Source organism: Podarcis gaigeae, assembly GCF_964106915.1.
Source record: "Podarcis gaigeae genome assembly, chromosome: 4".
Lineage (NCBI taxonomy): Eukaryota > Metazoa > Chordata > Lepidosauria > Squamata > Lacertidae > Podarcis > Podarcis gaigeae.
The window spans coordinates 97691064-97705111 of record NC_139677.1 but is presented as its reverse complement, the minus strand read 5'-3'; the positions used below and the strand labels follow the sequence as shown (position 1 = coordinate 97705111).

The window sequence follows — 14048 nt, the reverse complement described above, 5'->3', positions numbered from 1 at the left end:
TGACCAAACGAAGTCACAGAACTCCAATTTATCTCGCCTCTCACATCTTTTGACAGGCATCTACTCCCATTCAATAAATGGAGACTTGGAAACAAAGGAGAAGGAAAAGCCTGCTTATTTCTGGATCGATCCATCTCATACTATTGCAGCGAAGGGAGGCTGCGTGGGGACTGCCCTCGAGCGTGGACCCCCGTCAACTGGCTATGAAACCAGACTCTTTTCCACAGGAACCATCTAACACTTCCATAACCTGTTTATATTTAGGCAAAGCTTTTCCTCCTTCTTCAGGGCTTGCAGGAAATCTTTTCTTAGACACTTAAACAAACACACAAATACCGTCCCGGACTATTTTCCTGGATTCTTCCTTGTTTTTTTTTCTCTCTTCCATCCCGCTCCCAAATTTCATCTGTTTGTCCCTCTCTTTAAGGATGAGAACACAGGCCCCACACCTGGAGAGCATTGGGAAGACTAGCAAGAGGCGGCTGGATGAAGGAAGAGTCCATCTTACCACAAATCTTGCAAAGAACATCATTTCTACGCATATTCTACCTCTCACCCCCAGCTACCGCCATTCCAGGGAGTATTGTTGTTGAACTGCACCCAGTGACTCATTTTCAGTTGTGAATTGAGAAATGCCTCGCTCATTGCCCTCACACCAAGCCAAAAGCAGATGGCTCTTTGAACCTTTCAACTCGCCAGGTGGTTTTTAAAAAAGGTAAAAAGGTTGCTTCCAGATGACCTGTTTGTTGAGTATTCCTCCTGATTTGTTTGCACCAAGTCTGCAGTAGGGACGGCCACCTGTCCAGGATTATTTAGCTGAGATTCTCACGTTGCAGGGAGTTGATCTAGGTCAGGCTTCCTCAACCTCGGCCCTCCAGATGTTTTGAGACTACAATTCCCATCATCCCTGACCACTGGTTCTGCTAGCTAGGGATCATGGGAGTTGTAGGCCAAAAACATCTGGAGGGCCGAGGTTGAGGAGGCCTGATCTAGGTGAGCATTGGGGATCTTTCCAACTCTACAATTCTGTGATTCTACGACGGGTGAATCTCTGTATGTTCCTCTCCATTTCTGATTTTTCTAGTCTTAAGTTCCACATCGAATTGTGATAAAATTCCTTCAGCATCCGAGTGCAAATTTCTCCGAATTCGCACATTCTTACATGCACATCTGCCAAACACACCCATTTTTGCCAAACGATTCCCCCGGATGCAATGCAGTTTTTTTGTATGCTGTTTTCACTTAAATATGCATTTTTGTACAAATTACTTGGCAGGAGAACAGCACGGCCCAGAGAAGTGTGACGTTTAAAGGATGGGGTTGTGTTTTCGGTTCCAGAAATTGCAAATTTTGTAGGTTCAACCCTGAATTGAATTTCTCCCCCTTCTCCAGTTTGCGGGGAGGTCAGATGACAGGATCATAGGGATTGTAGGTGGGTAGAAGATCTGCTTTGCATGCACAAAGTCCCAGGTTCTAATCCCCCCATTTCTAGGTAGCACTGAGAGAGGAACCCTGGGAATGATGGTGAATGTGGACAATACTGCCATACATGGGAACAATGACCTGATTCAGTAAAATACCACTTCCTACATCCTTAAATCCCTGGAAGAGAGGGGATACTTTAGAGAGAAGCTGTTCATGGTTAATTTCTATTTGACAATGAAACACTGTACTAAATTACTCTTTGTGGGCATCAACAATGTCTACACATCACTTGGGAAGACAGGCGAACTAATATCAGTGTACTGGAAGAAGCAAAGATCACCAGCGTTGAAGCAATGATTCTTCAACATCATCTTCGTTAGACTGGCCATGTTGTGCAGATGCCTGATGACCGTCTTCCAAAGCAACTACTCTATTCTGAACTTAAAAATGGAAAGCGTAATGCTGGTAGTCAACAAAAGAGGTTTAAAGACTGTCTCAAGGCAAATCTTTAAAAATGTAGTATAAACACCAATAATTGGGAAACACCGGCCTGCAAGCACTCCAATTGGAGAGCAGCCTTTACCAAAGGTATCATGGGCTTTGAAGACACTCAAACTCAGGACGAAAGAGAGAAACGTGTTAAGAGGAAGGCATGCTTGGCAAACCCTCACCATAATCAACTCCTGCCCGGAAACCTGTGTCCCCACTGTGGAAGGACGTGTGGATCCAGAATTGGCCTCCACAGCCACTTATGGACTCATTGTTAAAACCGTGTTTATGGAAGACAATCTTACTCGGCTACGAGGGATCGCCAAAGAAAAGTTAGTAAACCCTTGTAAACTACAGTGGTGCCTCGCAAGACAAAATTAATCTGTTCCGCGAGTCTCTTAGTCTTGCGGTTTTTTCGTCTTGCGAAGCACGGCTATTAGCGGCTTAGCAGCTTTAAGAAAAAGGAAAAAAACTCGCAAGAACTCGCAAGACGTTTCGTCTTGCGAAGCAAGCCCATAGGGAAATTCGTCTTGCGAAGCACCTCAAAAAACGGAAAACTCTTTTGTCTAGCGAGTTTTTCGTCTTGCGAGGCATTCGTCTTGCAGGGCACCCCTGTACTATGGTTGTTTCAAGTCCCACTTGTTCTGCAAGCTGTTATGGTTTCGTTTTTAACAAGCGGAATACAGAAAATCAAAACTAATAGAATGGACATCGAATTGATGGCTTGGGAGCTTTCTATCTGCCACTTTAACAATAAGGGTTAAGACGTCAGCAAGCACACCGATTTCCCTAAATCGTGGTTGAGTGAGGCAGCAATCTTGATTCTTGCCCCCATGGCCCAGCCTGTTCAGTTCCCTGAAAAAGTGGGGAACCCCAGTCAGCTGACTCCTGCAAAAAAAGCCTGCAAAGTGGGAGGACGACACCCCTTTTATCGGCTCCCTCTTTCCCCACAAGGCTGTGGAAAACACAAGGCAGCAGCTATAAAGGCAAACATCCTGGCAGGAAGAGGAAACGCTTCCTATATAAAGGGAATTTTATGTTTCCTGGCTGAGGGAACTTGTACTGAGCAGAACGGGGGCGGGAAGGCGATTATATACATCCCCTGCTTATATTGCAAATGGGGTTGCCCCGTTTTTGAACCAAGATGAGCCTGTGTTGTGCGCAGCACCAAATCAATAAAGCACAAAATGAGACCAAGCAAAATAGGGTTTCTGGTGAAGGGTTGGGTGAATTTGCCCATTTCGGCTTCCTTGTCTTCCAGCTCATCACATTTTTTCATGTGTTCAATAAATGAAGAAAAATCCTCATGAAAACCCACCAGCGTTTTAGTGCTAATTTCCTAACAAGCAAGCAATTTCTCCCACAAAAATGCGTATTTTCACAGACAGTGGTATCTCGGGTTACAGACACTTCAGGTTACATGATTTCGGGTTGTGCACCGCGCTGAACTCGGAAGTACTGGAACGGGTTACTTACGGGTTTTGGCACTTGCGCATGCGCAGGAGCACCAAGTCACACTTTGCGCATGCGCAGAAGTGCCAAATTGCGACGTGCGCATGTGTAGACGCGGTGCTGCGGGTGGTGAACGTGCCTCCCGCACGGATCACATTCACAACCAGAGGTTCCACTATATATGGCTATGCTGGCAATGCCTGATGGGAGTTGTAGTCCAAAATCTCTGGTGAAAAGCTGATTTATAGTCTGGCCCCAGGAATTGTATTATCAACCCTCAGAACTCTGGGTTTTGAAACCGCTGGTACTTTGCCTGTCGTTTTGAATTTATTATTTGGATTTATTTCTCCCCCCCTCCCCCCATTTGTACTCTGCGTTCTCTGTGGCAATTTGCTGAGATGCATAACGAATTGCGTGATTCCCAAAGTCATCATGCGTGACAACGTTTCTGAAACAACAACAACAACAAACCATTTAAGGGCATAAACCCACTTTCACTTATCCATTTAAAACTATCCAACTGTGCACAGGGCACTAGGCAAGCGGTTAAGTGAGAAACGGACAGCATCCGAGTATATTCTACCAATGTTTTCATTGCTCCCCCCCGCAGACACTATAATGGATTTCCCATTTGAAATTATTACTGATGTTTTACACTGAAGTTGTAATGGCATGGGGGTGAGGGCTGCTTTCAGCCGTCATAACAACATTCTACCCAAATCTGTCTGTCTGTCTGTCTGTCTGTCTATCTATCTATCTATCTATCTATCTATCTATCTATCCATCCTCTTTATAGTAAACTGTAAAACAGACATTTCCTCTGCAGAGCACGGACAGGCCACCTCCCAAAACCAATTAGCTAACTGGCTGCAATCACTCCCCAATTAAACAGAGGCTCCTGAATGAACTCTGTCCACAGAAAGGACCTGTTCTTCATGCCTCGTCCCCTCTCTTCCCCCTCCCCACCCTGAATTCATAATTTAACTTGGATAACCACTCTAATGAATGAAACCACACGCACGCCGTTTTTCTTTGCCAGCGATTAACGGGGGGGAAATGACATGGAAATGAAAAGTGGTTGGGAGCAAGTTGGGACACGGCAACCTGGGGGGCGGAGGGGGCCAACCTTCCGAACTGCAGCCAGTCGGTGTGTGTGTGTGTGTTTCATTGACATACAATTCAGAATGCACGACTGAAGTTGATCTTTGCTCTTGTGCAATGAACCCATTGCCCCTCCCCTTCTGCAAATCAGACTTGTGTGTAATAAAGGAAGGGGGAAAGGCCAACAATGGTTTTAAAAGTTCAGGAAACTAGACTCTTAAAATGTTGTGAACTGGCCTGAGATTGTCAGATTGAGGGTGGTGTGTGTGTGTGTGTGTGTGTGTGTGTGCGCACGTGTATATATATATATATATATATATATATATATATATATATATATATATAATTATTATTATTACAGTGGTACCTCGCGTTAAGAACTTAATTCATTCTGGAGGTCCGTTCTTAACCTGAAACTGTTCTTAACCTGAGGTACCACTTTAGCTAATGGGGCCTCCTGCTGCCGGCGCTGCGCGATTTCTGTTCTCATCCTGAGGTAAAGTTCTTAACCCGAGGTATTATTTTTGGGTTAGCGGAGTCTGTAACCTGAAGCGTCTGTAACCCGAGGTACCACTGTATTATTATTAATAATAATAACAACAACAGGGCTGAAGGCAGCCCTGTTTAGGGAAGCTTTTAATGTCTGATGCATTACTGTATTTTAATATTTTGTTGGAAGCTGCCCAGAGTGGCTGGGGAAGCCCAGCCAGATGGGTGGGGGATAAATTATATTATTATTATTATTATTATTATTATTATTATTATTAACTGGGAAGTGTGGGTTAACATTTGCATGATGTAACAACGTTGTCTAGTTTCCCTGCAGGCAAATCAGAGCACGTGCTCAATAGATAGTCGATGCGTTTTTGATATCTAATTCAGATCCGGATGAATGCCAAAGAAACAGCTCGTCAGGGAGCAACCTGGGATAACAGGCTCAAAGGGGGAAACAAGAAATGCATTCTGGGGAGCGTAGTTTGGAGCAAAGTGTTCAAAGCTTTTGGAGAGCGCTTGGACCCTCTTGCACAAATGACAGACTGGCACACAGAATTGTAGAGTTGGAAGGGACCCCTGAAGGTCATCGAGCCCAACCCCCTGAAAATGCAGAAATCTCAACATGCCTTCGTGTGTCCCCCCCCCATCCAATTTGAAACCATACAGGACGCCGCTTGGCTTTGCAAATGCGATAGCGTTTTTATTGCTAGGAGGAACATCTACGAAGCCACATCTATCAAGTCTGAGGTCCAGAGCCTTCCCAATTGGCTCTGTGCGTTTCGGGTTTTTCTTTAAGTCATGGCCAATTTACTTACATATCACATTCTCGACAAGTAAATCCCTGATCAAAGCAGCGACAAAGTAAGGCAAATGATACAGGGAGCCCACAACTTATGCAAGCGGTTACATTCTGGGGATCACACCTGAAGTCAGCATTGCGTATGGTCAAAACACATTGGGTTCAGTGGCGGGTGGGACTGCTATAGCCTTTTCCCCTGTATGCCTGTCCCCTTTCTTATAGTATTTATTTTTTTGCCATGCGCTTAAGGCTAATAATAATAATAATAATAATAATTTATTTATTATACTTTGCCCATCTGGCTGGGTTTCCCCAGCCACTCTGGGCGGCTTCCTACAAAGTATTAAAATACAGTAGTCTGTTAAACATCAAAAGCTTCCCTAAAGAGGGCTGCCTTCAGATGTCTTCTAAAAGTCTGGTAGTTGTTCTTCTCTTTGACATCTGGCGTGAAGACGATCCACAGGGCAGGCGCCACTACCAAAAAGGCCCTCTGCTTGGTTCCCTGTAACCTCACTTCTCACAGGGAGGGAACCACCAGCAGGCCCTCGGCGCTGGATCTCAGTGTCCGGGCAGAACGATGGGGGTGGAGACACTCCTTCCTGTATACAGGACCGAGGCCGTTTACGGCTTTAAAGGTCAGCACCAACATTTTGAATTGTGCTCGGAAACGTACTGCATACTAAGAGGTCAAGTCAAACTATCCATTAAGCAATTCCCTTATAAAAGTGGCTATGACTGGAAGGAGGAAACACGGGTGAAACCAATAATCTCTCTCTGTCCCTTAGAGCAGTGTTCCCCAACCTTGGGTCTCCAGCTGTTTTCGGACTACAATTCCCATGCGCTTCAGGTTACAGACTTTGCTAACCCAGAAATAGTACCTCGGGTTAAGAACTTTGCTTCAGGATGAAAACAGAAATCGCGCTTCGGCAGCGCAGTGGCAGCAGGAGGCCCCATTAGCTAAAATGGTGCTTCAGGTTTGTTTAGAACAGTTTCAGGTTAAGAACGGACCTCCGGAATGAATTAAGTACTTAACCCGAGGTACCACTGTAGTTGAGATTCCTGCATTGCAGGGGGTTGGACTAGATTGCTCCTTGAGGCCCCTTTCAACTCTGCAATTCTACGACTGGCAAATCCCTCCCCCCCCAATACTTTGCAAGGCTGAAACGAATTAATAATACGAGAACCTGCTCTGACATGCTGCTGTCAACATCTCTCTCTCCCCTGCGGAGAAAGGAGATAGGAGGTTGCTTGGAAACTAGATTACTTCTCGTTCTTAGAAAGCAGTCGAGATGCTGGCGAGGTCACGACGCCAGGTTTAGCAGGGGCTTGCTGATATGGCTTTCTGCCTAGAAGGGAGAGAATGGGCAAGAGATGGCTGACAGTCCTTGGTTGACTTCATCTAGCATAAAGATGGGGAACCTGCGGCCCTCCAGAGGTTGAGGGCTGCAGTCCAACAGCAGATGGAGAGCTGGATGCTATTGTTGTTGTTATTTATTAAATTTGCACACCACCCTTCATTCCAAAGAACACAGTTCAAGAAGGACACTGACAAACTGGAACGTGTCCAGAGGAGGGCAACCAAAATGGTCAAAGGCCTGGAAATGATGCCTTATGAGGAACGGCTAAGGGAGCTGGGCATGTTTAGCCTGGTGAAGAGGAGGTTAAGGGGTGATATCATAGCCATGTTCAAATATATAAAAGGATGTCACATAGAGGAGGGAGAAAGGTTGTTTTCTGCTGCTCCAGAGAAGCGGACAGGGAACAATGGTTCCAAACTACAAGAGAGAAGATTCCACCTAAACATTAGGAAGAACTTCCTGACAGTAAGAGCTGTTCGACAGTGGAATTTGCTGCCAAGGAGTGTGGTGGAGTCTCCTTCTTTGGAGGTCTTTAAGCAGAGGCTTGACAACCATATGTCAGGAGTGCTCTGATGGTGTTTCCTGCTTGGCAGGGGGTTGGACGCGATGGCCCTTGTGGTCTCTTCCAACTCTATGATTCTATGATTCTACTCTATGATTCTAGGGTGGCTCACAAAAAATTAATCAATTTTATTTCAACATCTGGCTCTGCCCAACATTAGAAGAGGAACTGAAGAAGGGGACTAGGCAGCCTTTCCCCTCTTTTGAATTTTCACCAAGTGAAATTTCAGCAGCAGAAAGATCTTGAAGAAATCTTCGCTCAGCACCAGAATAAATTCTGCCTCTGCTGGATTCCAAGAACAAAACCTAACTGACCCATGCAGTGGCTGGCATTTGCCTGTTGTTGTCCAGTCATTTAGTCGTTTCCGACTCTTCGTGACCCCATGGACCAGAGCACGCCAGGCACTCCTGTCTTCCACTGCCTCCCGCAGTTTGGTCAAACTCATGCTGGTAGCTTCGAGAACACTGTCCAACCATCTCGTCCTCTGTCGTCCCCTTCTCTTTGCGCCCTCCATCTTTCCCAACATCAGGGTCTTTTCCAGGGAGTCTTCTCTTCTCATGAGGTGGCCAAAGTATTGGAGCCTCAGCTTCAGGATCTGTCCTTCCAGTGAGCACTCAGGGCTGATTTCCTTCAGAATGGAGAGGTTTGATCTTCTTGCAGTCCATGGGACTCTCAAGAGTCTCCTCCAGCACCATAATTCAAAAGCATCAATTCTTCGGCGATCAGCCTTCTTGATGGTCCAGCTCTCACTTCCATACATCACTACTGGGAAAACCATGGCTTTAACTATACGGACCTTTGTTGGCAAGGTGATGTCTCTGCTGTCTAGGTTTGTCATTGCTTTTCTCCCAAGAAGCAGGCGTCTTTTAATTTCGTGGCTGCTCTCACCATCTGCAGTGATCATGGAGCCCAAGAAAGTAAAATCTCTCACTAGGCATTTGCCTAGACCCCATCAAAGTCTACTATTTTGACACCCAAAGCCTACTAAGACGTCCTGGGAGACTCTGCCCAACTAATCAATACGATCTAAATTTCAAGTTCAGAAACCTGAAGTTGGGTTTTATAGCTCTAATGTTCTGTGGATGTTCCCCCATCTTGGAGCAGGCAGAGCACCCAAAATAAATTCCTGGTATGTTTCTCTGCACCTTTCAGGGACACTAGATCCTATTTTGGATCTTGGGAGCCTGTATTCTAGGAGTGTGGATGGACAGACCAGCCTTTCAAGATATACAGGGCCGTCAAGGAGTGCTCGTCTAACCAGGATCTTGTTGACCGAAGACTTTTCCATAGCATCCTTTTTCAGCGACGTGTTCGCAGTTGCAACTCAACATTTCCAGACAGGGAGTTGCCGAATGCACACATATATGATGATAATGGCCAATCCAGGCAACTTCCGGAAAAAAAAGAATCCAAGACAGGCTGAACGGCTGGGTTTTCCAATAGCAGCCAATAGCCATGTTTTGAGAGACGGCGCCCCCACTCAAATAACTTCCCCATGAATATATATATTTATAAAATTAGGTGTCCAAACAAACAGCTTTTTTAGAGGATTTTTTAAATTTAAATTGGATTTTTTAAATAAAATGCTTTTGGAGGAAAAATATTTCTAAAGATAGTTTTCTATTTAATTTACATGATAGTCCAAAGGCTATTCATCAGGAAATAAGGATTTGTTTTTAAGTTTTTCAGGTGTGCTAAAACTCAGCCTGTTGTTTTTTTAAAATTGTTTAGCCACAACAGTTAACAAGCATGGATACATATGCTACAACGTTACTGTTTTAGTTAAATAAATTGTTTAAACTGTTATGAAGGAAATGGTTATTTTTCTCCTTCCAATAAAGTACAGCAGAAAAGTTGTCCAAATATAAACAGTGAACTTATTAAACCTCACAATAATTTCATAATTATCTGTCTATGTATTTCTAATAGTATAACCAAATCAGTAATTTTTGATATGACTGCAAAAGCTACTGTGAAAAGTTATTATTCTAAAAATGAAACCTTCCTCTGGTTGTAAATATTAAGATGATGCTGGCAAGAATGAGTCTTTCCGCAAAAAAATGATTTAAATCAAGTCTTACTGACTAGTGATTTACCATATTTTTCGCTCTATAAGACGCACCAGACCACAAGACGCACCTAGTTTTTGGAGGAGGAAAACAAGAAAAAAAATATTCTGAATCTTAAGAAGCCAGAACAGCAAGAGGGATCGCTGCGCAGTGAAAGCAACAATCCCTCTTGCTGTTCTGGCTTCTGGGATAGCTGTGCAGCCTGCATGCGCTCCATAAGACGCACACACATTTCCCCTTACTTTTTAGGAGGGAAAAAGTGAGTCTTATAGAGCCAAAAATACGGCAAATCAAATCCACCCTGCTGCTTTCTATCCTGCAAGGAGCTTTAGGATCAGTTTTCCTTCTCTTAGATGGGCTCCTTTCCCAGTTTGACGCAGTGGCGTAGCGTGGGTTGTCAGCACCCAGGGCAAGGCAAGTAATTTGTGCCCCCTAACCTGTGGATTTGCGTCCCCTAACCCGTGGATTTGCGCCCCTAACCCGTGGATTTGCGTCCCCTAACCCGTGGATTTGCGCCCCTAACCCGTGGATTTGCGCCCCTAACCCCCAGATGTTGCGCCCGGTGCAGCCGGCACCCCCTGCACCCCCACGCTACGCCACCGGTTTGATGAGCCCCTCACTTTGCTCTACAGCACATGCAGAAACCGCCTCCTTGACCGATGGACCCACTATTGGGTCTCGTCCATTCAATCTGCCAGATTTTATCTTTGCATGCAGAGGAAGTCCCTCACCTGGTTTAGCCGGCCAGCTGAAGCCGTTTCCCATGGTGCAGCTGCTTCTAGGAGCCACAGGTGAGAGCTGTGTTCAGGGTGGGAACCAAAGGAGCTCTCACTACCCCAGAAGGAGCCTATGCATGCCTGCAGACGCATCAGGCAGGTAATGTGGGAATGTTGAGGGTGGCAAGAGAGAATATATTGATCATTAATATCCTTCCTAACTTGTGCTAGCAAGTTTCTTCACTTAGGAGAGTGCATTCCCTGTCTTCCGCAGCAGAAAGCTGGCTGCCAACTCGTGTGAGTCTCTTAAAGCAACAAGCAATTCAATTTGGCTTGCCCAGATTGAGACACAGTGGTACCTTGGTTCTCAAACGCTTTGGTACTTGAACAACTTGGAACCTGAACACTGCAAACCCGGAAGTAAGTGTTCCGGTTTGCGAACTTTTTCCAGAAGTCGAACGTGTTCCGTTTTGAGTGCCACGCTTCCATTTTGAGCGTTATGCTGAGGTGTCTGTCTGTCTTTGATATTTATTTTGCATTTTTGTTTTTGTGGCTCTTTTTTGTTTTGTTTTTGTGACTCTGTGGAACCCAGTTCAGCTACTGATTGATTGATTGATTGATTGATTGATTGATTGAAGTACACTGTTTATTCCTTTCATTTTATGCATCAAATTCATGTTAAGTTGCTGTTTGAGGGGTTGTTTTTAAAAGTCTGGAACGGATTAATCCATTTTGCATTACTTTCTACGGGAAAGTGCACCTTGGTTTTGGAACGCTTTTGGTTTTGGGATGGACTTCTGGAACGGATTAAGTTTGAGAACCAAGGTACCACTGTATGTTCTATTATTCCTGGTAAGACCCCCTTTGAGCTGTCCTGAAAGAATAAAGACACCACAGTCTTATTCATAGGTAACAAAAAGCAGTTTTACTCACGATCAGGCAGAGCAGTGTGTGATCTCTGAAGGCAGGCTTTAGGCTTAAAAGTTACAAACATGTATAAACTGGTTTACTCCTTAGGGGAGACTGTGGGTGGCTGGCTGCCAGCAGTGCAGTCCAGGTGAATCAGGATGTTTGAGGGACGAAAAAGAAGATCAAAGAGAGAGAGGTTGCTGAGTGACTTGGCTTTTTACCAGGTCTGGAAAAGTCACACCCACCTACTAGTCACATGCTACGAAGGATGCTCGAGCCAGGAGTAACAGGAAGTTTGAACTGCTGGACCAACATCTCCTTGCATGTCCACTCTAGCAAAACAGGTAATGTTGTACTTGACTGCTCCCAGTGGATTACATCCCGCAGGTAATAGTCAGCTCCAACAGAATTACCGTATTTTTCGCTCTACAGAACGCACCGGACCATAAGACGTACCGGACCATAGAAGGGGGATAACAGGGGGGGGGGAATTCTCCCCCTCTCTGCTTAGCGCCCCTTCAGCGAAGCGGCAGGAGAAACGGAGCCCCTTCCATTTCTCCTCCCGCTTCGCTGAAGGGGCGCTGCGCAGAGAGGGAAAACTGTGCTGTGCCTCTCCAGCAAAGCAAAGCGAAGCCTGGAGAGCAAGAGGGATTGGTGTGCACCGACCCCTCCCGTTCTCCAGGCTTCAGGCGGCTATCCGCAAGCCCCCGGAGCACAGCTTGTGGATAGCCGCCTGAAGCCCTCGGAGCGCAGCCGCTTCAGGCTTCAGGCAGCTATCTGCAAGCCTTCCAAGCGCAGTGGGAACTCCTACTGCGCTCCGGGGGCTTGCGGATCGCTGTCTGAAGCCCCCGGAGTGCAGCACCCTTCTGCCCTGCGGAGGCTTTGCACAGCTAACCCCAAGCTAGAACAGGGAGACGGAGCGCTGCGCAGCGCTCCGTCTCCCTGTTCTGGCTTTGGGCTTAGCTGCGCAGCCTGCATTCGCTCTATAGGACACACACACATTTCCCCTTAATTTTTGGAGGGGAAAAAGTGCGACCTATAGAGTGAAAAATACAGTAACTTGAGCCTCGAAAAGCTTATCGACAGTAATAAGAGGTGAAGGAAACACAAAGGAAAGGGAAGCACAATTCGCCGTGTGTTTATTTCTAATATGAATGCAGAGAGAAAAGTCAAATGAGGATAGTCCTTGAAGACTCTCTGCGTACAGATCTGGGCTACTGTAGAAACGGTTGCAATTAGCCTTCTGAACTAAAGTTACATCCCGAACGGTTAAAAAGAGAGATGCAAAACTTTCCAAAATACGAGCTGCCAAGGCGGTTGTGGAGGGGGCTATGAGCTCAGTGGTTTAATTGCTTTTAAAGCGGGGGAGTGGGGGAGGGGCAGACTCCTAAAAGCTCATTTTTTTACAGGTTAATTTTTAACTCCAGAGTCACCTAATTACAGAATTGGGAGCAAAAGCCCCCTTGCCCACTTCATTTGAATTAAGCAACACGCCACTAATAATAAAAAGGTCAAAGTTAAAGAGGTCAGTGTGCCTCAAATGAGACACAGCAGTCGACCTGCGAATGAACTCTTAAGATGGCGGCAGGTGGGACTGCCAACTTTGTGTGTGTGTGTGTGTGTGTGATTTTTATTAAGTTCTCTCTTTTACAATTTAAAATATTCATTATAAAACCTTAAAATGTCAATGACTTCCCTTCTTCTCTTTCCATGGTTCAATTTGCATATCCTAAATCCCTGCATATTTTACATAAACTAAATCATTCAGTATTCCATTAATACATCCATCAAAACTTGCTTGCACTGTTTAATTTATCTTAACGCTGCCAACATTTTCAAGTGTAAACAGCCCCCCCCCATATATTCAATAAACATTTTGCAATCTTCTTTGAATGTATGTTCTTCTTGTTCTCTTATTCTATATGTTAGGTCCACAAGCTGCGCATATTCCATCAGTTTAAGTTCTCATTCTTCTTTTGTTGCGACCTCGCTCGTTTACCATTTTGGGACTAACAAACACGGGTCGCAGTAAAGGTAAAGGAACCCCTGACCATTAGGTCCAGTCGTGGCCGACTCTGGAGTTGGGGTGCTCATCTCGCTTTATTGGCCGAGGGAGCCGGCGTACAGCTTCCAGGTCATGTGGCCAGCATGACTAAGCCGCTTTTGGCGAACTAGAGCAGCGCACGGAAACGGCGTTTACCTTCCCACCGGAGCGGTACCTATTTATCTACTTGCACTTTGATGTGCTTTCGAACTGCTAGGTTGGCAGGAGTAGGGACTGAGCAACGGGAGCTCACCCCGTCGCGGGGATTCGAACCAACACCTGCGAATTTCCGTCCAACAAAAAGGACTCTGTTTTTTTGTAGTTTGTTGGGAAAGTATTTTAAAACATTTTTTCAATTCATACTAAATTATTTATAGAGACTGCCAACTTTCTTACTGCCCCCTGCTCCTGTGCGTTTAAGGAAGAGGCTTAATCTACAGGCACCGGAGAGCAATGGTTCTCCTGCCCCAATGCAATTCTGGAGTCTCTCCTCCGCAGATCAATTTGCTTTAAAATCAGCGAGAGGAACCTGGAATCACCTAGACGTTGTTGGGACTCCCAGTTCCTGCACACTTGGCCGATGGCGACAGGTCACAGTGGCCGTAGCTCACAACCTCTGGAGGGTGGAA

General features: G+C 45.5%; 1 protein-coding gene across 1 annotated transcript in view; it reads right to left on the bottom strand.

Moving 5' to 3' along the window:
- The window catches only part of GAB2 (GRB2 associated binding protein 2), a 146729-nt gene that overhangs the window by 113155 nt on the left and 19526 nt on the right, over positions 1 to 14048 (bottom strand). The window lies entirely within an intron of this gene.